Source organism: Sinocyclocheilus grahami, unplaced genomic scaffold (genome assembly GCF_001515645.1).
Source record: "Sinocyclocheilus grahami isolate Dianchi unplaced genomic scaffold, SAMN03320097.WGS_v1.1 scaffold200.1, whole genome shotgun sequence".
NCBI lineage: Eukaryota > Metazoa > Chordata > Actinopteri > Cypriniformes > Cyprinidae > Sinocyclocheilus > Sinocyclocheilus grahami.
In genome coordinates this window covers 61,864-68,261 of record NW_015505379.1, presented here as the reverse complement: position 1 = coordinate 68,261, position 6,398 = coordinate 61,864, and the positions used below count along the sequence as shown (strand labels likewise).

General features: G+C 35.2%; 1 protein-coding gene across 3 annotated transcripts in view; it reads right to left on the bottom strand.

The window, feature by feature from the left end:
- Positions 1–4,441: 4,441 nt before the first annotated feature.
- The window catches only part of LOC107595277 (N6-adenosine-methyltransferase subunit METTL3), a 10,157-nt gene continuing 8,200 nt past the window's right edge, over positions 4,442–6,398 (bottom strand). For all 3 annotated transcript variants that reach the window (XM_016285628.1, XM_016285627.1, XM_016285626.1), the window contains exon 13: positions 4,442–4,532. The gene's annotated coding sequence lies outside the window, so the exon portion shown is untranslated. The remainder of the gene's footprint in view (positions 4,533–6,398) is intronic.

The following is a 6,398-nucleotide window of genomic DNA, read 5'->3' as shown; positions in this document are numbered from 1 at the left end:
GGGGGGGGGGGGGGGGTATTATACTTTATGATATAGGTTATATATGATTTATGATATAGGATTATGCTTTATTTATTTATTTCCTTTTTATTGGAAATATTTCCAAACGTGTTAACTATATTAGGAAATATCTCGATTTTCAAATATGTGTAGCCTAGGTAAATGCGTTTTGCACCTTTATAGATTGGTATTTGATCAATAAATGGTGATGGGCAAAGTAGACTAATAGTGTAATCTATTAACTACACATAAAAACCCGACTTTTTACTTAAGTACCAGATATGGGTGTTATGCCATAAAATATTTTTAATACGACTGACTTTGCCTTTAATGTGAATTTAATAACAATATTGTACGTTACTAATGATAACACTTTCATTTTACAGAGAGTAAAGAACATTTACATTATCAAATAACATTTTCATTCAGTCTAGCCAGAGTTCAGGCGCTCTCAAAAACTCCCATTATGATCACTGAAGCTGTTCACACTGTTAAATGAATATATTACTTACATTTTTCGTACGCACATCTGCACTTTGTTGTTTCTGATAAGAGCATTTGCCAGATAATTCAGTCAGCGAGCACGTGAACGAAACACCGCACTCACCTGAACGCCTCTGATTGGTTATAGCATTCTTAAGCTCAACAGAATCGTGTGTGATTGGTTATAATGCTGATGCTGTGCCGCACTGAACGATTTAATCACACCGGTGTGATTGTATCAAATATAAAAAATATAATTCGGCTATTTTTTGTCTTTTGGAAGCTGCATTCAAAATCCACTTGGCGCAAAAATCTAAGGGGGCACGTGCCCCCTCACTTTGAATGGGCATGTTTTACAAATCAACACTCAAATTTATGAACTTCCTGAAAGAACATAAATCACATGCAAGGTCAAAAGTCTATTTTTATTTATAGGACGCCAAAAAGGGCCATCAGCCACTCATATAGTCTTTATAAGAACATACTACAGAAAATGAAACTGAAAACTACTGACACTAAAAAGAAGGAAGACTTGGTGGAGACTTTAATGAATACACAAGCTTGTTGAGGGAAAAAAGCAGTGTGGTTGAAATGATTGAAAAGGCATTCACCCTATGCAGTGCTGCAATTCACAGTCTGCAGATCCAGGGAAAATGCTGCGGAGCTCTAAATTAATGACAAATGAAACTGACAGCCCTGGTTTGTTTCTGAGGGTGTGTAATTGAATGTGTGCATAGCCAGTGTCTTATTCTCAGAAAAGAGGCTGGGGATGTAGGAGTGTCATAAGTGAAGCGTCATAACTATAGAATGCCTATCTGTTTAAAGCAGCAGTCCTCCAGAGTGTACTTAACCTATAAAAGACTAAACACAGGCATAAAGATACTCAAACACATCTCACAGTGTTTAGTAAATGACATGGAGCGGGTCATCATGTTAGGTCACAAGTCTAGATTAAATACCCTATAAGGATGTGTGTGTGTGTATGAGTTTGTGTCTACAAGAAATTGCTTGTAGTATTTATAAGTGCATGTCTACATCACTAGTAAACAACTTAGCTCTAAATCGTACACATTTACATCATTTCTGGGTCTCTGGGCAAGAACCTAACCAAAAATTGAACCAAGAGGAAAGAAACCACAACATTTTCTGTTCTTATGCCTCCCCATCCACTTGTCTGGGCCTTTTTTCTTACGCTTTTCGTCACAAACTTGAACTTTTGTTATTGACCAAATACTTATTTTCGACCATAATTTGCAAATAAATTCTTTAAAAATCCTCCAATGTGATTTTCTGGATTTTTTTTCTCATTTTGTCTCTCATAGTTGAGGTATACCTATGATGAAAATTACAGGCCTCTCTCATCTTTTTAAGTGGGAGAACTTGCACAATTGGTGGCTGACTAAATACTTTTTTTCCCCACTGTATATATATATATGTATTATATTTGAAAAAAACCCTGCATTTGTAATATATATATATTATAAATGCATTTTTTTAACTGCATTTATAAGTGCATTAACATTTTATTTTTAGTATTTATTATTATTTTGTAAGGTGTGACAATTATATATGTTTCATATTCTTTTTATTTGAGATTTTTATATATTTTTATGTTTTTATGAAGTGAGATAATTATATTATTATTTTCTTTTCTGCTTATTCAGCAGTAGCAAGTGAAGAGGTGAAACCTCGGCTGTGTTCCACTACTTCCTGGGGCAGTGAAGGGGACAGCAGCAGCAGTCTGAGTTACCCACAGGCCTATTTTTCCCACAAGGCTCGGCTCTCACTTCGACACCAGATGGATAGCAACATCAATGCAGTGGATGCCACATACTAACTTTGTTCTTTAGGCGGTCTCTGGAAAATCCTTGAAAAGTAAACTTCCGATTTACAGCCCCAGTCCAGTTAAAGTCCTTTATTGGAGAGTTTTTGCGGGGAACTGGATGATGAGCCATTAGGAGGAACAAGCAGCATGGAAGTTTGTCTCTCCTTGCATGCCTGTGGACAGCTGTATGCATTGTTGTAACAATGTCAAGATAAGTGTCTGAATTTCTCTAATTTAACAATACAGCAACGAGTGTAAAATGGTACAGCTGAGTGTAATTTGGTGAAAGGGGATATTATGAAACATTCTTAAGAGTTACAGTATGTTTACATGATAACCAATAAGTGCTTTTTTTCCTAGCCTGTAGCATTTGCCCTCCACAGCCTCTGCCATACATGCATCTGCAGTATCTGAACTGGATACTGGTTTTATCTGAGGAGACACTGACATCTTAATGCAACTGGGTTTTTTGAGCCAGATATAAATTTGTTCAGTAGGATACGTTGATGAATAGCAGTCTACCTAATAAAGTCAACCACACTTTGCCTTGCTGGTCATAAATTCAGTGTGTACTGTTACTGTAAAGCAACTGAATGTTTCTTTTTTTTTAACATAAACAGAAAGGTTTGTAAAGCTTATTTTTCTTTCTATGTAAGTGCCATTTTCTCTGCCCTACAACTGCATCAAGGTCCATTAACATAGTGTGCACAGCTCTAACTTTAATTACATTTTTTTTATTATGTTTAGATTTCAGGGCTTCTTGAAATATGCCCTGTCCATAAACAAATTTAGCTTGAGAAGTGTTTTTGGAACAATTCTATTAAAGATGGTTGCTTCATGGACTTTATGTAAGTTAAATCTTACCAACTAATGTATTAATATGAAGATGGCCTGTTTTTTCAATCTTTTTAAAAAGTTTTTTCTTATTGCATGTATAAAACCAATCAAGTGAATGGAGATGTTTGTTGTGATCCACTCATTGCTTCTGTTACATGTTTGAAAAAAAAAAGTTTTTATATGCTAATGATGTGTACCTGGACTAAGCCTGTCAAGATAACAACTTTTTGTTGTGCAATATATTGCCCCAGAAATAAATGCAATAAACGATATTATTGTCATTTTAAGACAATTTTATGCCACTGAATATATAACCATAATATAGCAGCATAATAATGCAAGAAGGCCTACACACTTTCTAAAAATAACAACTTTTAATTCTTAAGAATATTTAGATCATGAAAATTAAGTCAAAATATTAGATACCTTAAATAGTAAACAAACATTTTCTAACAAAAAGTGCAAAGTAACAAGTAGAAAAAATAAAAATTCACAAATAACTTGTATGGAGATTTTTCCCTGACCTTCTTTTCTCTGTAAATTAAGGGTGCACTTTATTGCTGAAAAACACAATCACTACTTAGCATTCAGATGTCCGTAAGCACAAAGGCACAGATCCCTAAACAAGGCCATATCTGCAGATTAAACTTTGTTTGTAGCAGGATTTTTTTAAACTAGCACCAACTGCACCACGTTATGTACGAGAAGCTGCAAGACAGGCACAAGTGGAATGCAAAAAACGTGACATTAATTTTTATGTAAATAAAATGGGCGATATATTGCGTCACCAAAAGTTATTGAGGTCATGTACATATATTGTGCGATAAATCGATATATTGATTATTGCGACAGGCCTAATCTGGACTTCTTCACGTTGTTGTGTGCACATGTGTTCAAATTTGTGTTTTTTAAACATTAAAAGTGGATTTTTATGCCTTAACCCAGTAAAAGAACAGAATTCACAAGACACTGTTACACCTTTGAAGTCACAATATGAAAGAGAAGATTTTTTTTTGTGTTATGTATGCAATAATGTGTAAATCAATTTTATATATACAAAATTTTATAACAAATAAAAAAAGACAGCAAACTAAATTAAAATAGAACAGCACATGAACTGTTGTTTTTACTGATGATTGTAAAAATAATTAAAAACAATAAAACCGTTTTTCAAAAAGAAACAAGTATGTTTTCTATACTGCTCTAACAAAAAAAAGTTGTCTTTAAAGAATTACCTGTGAAATCATTAATCAGTCTGTACAGAAAGATAACAAAAAATGTGGTTTAGTATTTTTATTTAAAAAAAAGGAAAGTTGTATGAAAGTCTGTTCCTGAAGCAGTCGTTTGAAACTATCTTTGAGTCTTGAATCCTGTGGCAGAGTTCAACCAATAGCTGTACATTCTCTCACTAGCCCAGTCCTCACATGTTTTTAAGTTTAGAGATGACTCCGTCAGGGTAGCGCTTCTTAAAACGGGCAACTACTTCAGGGTCTAAAAGATGAATACCATCCAATTGATTACCAAGAGTTATCCTGGAAAACAAAACAGGGTGCGAATGAGAGCGATCAGAGAAAACAAGCAAGTTAGTAATAAAGAGAACAGCACATCTGATTACTTCAAAAATGTACTTAGTCACGTAAAGTGATTTGGAAATCAAAAAAGTCTCACCAGTTAGGCTGCACATTGTGTGGTCTCCCAAACAATTCAATCTTTCGTGTACCTGGTGACAAACGCTCAATCATTCCATAGATTTCATCTGGTTTATGACTAGTGGAGCGGACCTTTTGTGTAGACAGATGTTCTTTTAGTGCACTGATCATCACTGACTTTAAAAGGGGTCATATGACGTTGGTAAAAACAACATTATTTTGTGTATTTGCTGTAATGTAATGTGTTCATGCGGTTTAAGGTTTAAAAAACACATTATTTTCCACATAACATACATTATTGTTGCTCCTCTATGCCCCGCCTTTCTGAAACGTGTAGATTTTTACAAAGCTCATCGGTCTGAAAAGCGAGGTGTGCTCTGATTGGCCAGCTATCTAGTGTGTTGTGATTGGCCGAATACCTCAAGCATGTGACGGAAATGTTATGCTCTTTACTAGGTTCAGGAAACTTTCCTCCGTAAAATGCGCTGGACACATCTGAATATTTGGGTTAAACTGTTCTGGAACAGTGTTGTAAATACAACTTAACCACTGATTTCTAGTCGTGTCCTCTTTTGGAAGGCCAAACAAAAGTTGTTTGGCTTTCGCAACTAAACACACAGCGTCTCCACGACATGGCGGCGGCGGCAGCAATACTACAGCAAGAATAAAAGTTACGCCTTCTTTCTTTGCGTGAACATCTGGGCAGTGTTATGCAAATCTTCCCACACTGTGACGTAGACATGTGGGGGTGTGTTTGAACAAGGTGTTTTAGGTAGGCGTGGCTGAGCGTTCACGTTTATAAAGAATATCTCTTTGGGTTTGAGACTTTAATCTTTGCAACTTTACGGATCTTCTGTATGCACGAACAGCTTTTAACACTTCAAAGACAAAGGAAAACATGAAATCGCATCATATGACCCCTTTAAATTCATCACTGCTTTATCAGTTATAATGGTTATGACTGACCTCTGCCACTATTACATCACAATCAAGGCCTCTGTTAAAACCTTGTGGGTTTCCTTTTACTCCCACCTGAACAAACAAACAGAGAGAGAGAGAGAGAGAGAAAAAGAGAATATATGTAATATTCTTTCATTGCGAAATGGTTACAAAATTCTGCTTATACACTAACATTCAAAAGTCTGGGGTCAGTAACTTTTTTTTTTTAAATAAATGTATACTTTTATTCAGCAAGGATCCATTAAATTAATCTAAAGTGACAAAAACTTTAACACTTAAAAAACAAATAAATCCTGTTCTTTTGAACCTTCTATTAATCAAAGAATCCTGAAAAAAATGCACCACAGTTTTCACAAAAATTTAGAAGCTGTTTTCAACTGTGATAAGAACCAAATCAGCCTATTAGTATGATGGATCATGTGACACTGAAGACTGCATTAAAGGGTTAGTTCACCCAAAAATGAAAATTAGGCTGCATTTTACTCACCCCTGATGCATCCTAGGTGTATATGACTTTCTTCTTTCAGACGAATCCAGTCGGAGTTATATTAAAAATGGTCTTTGATCTTTCAAGCTCAATCGTTGCACTCAGCGGGTGTTGCATTGCTTCTGTCCAAAAGACGTGAAATAAAAAGCACCTTTCC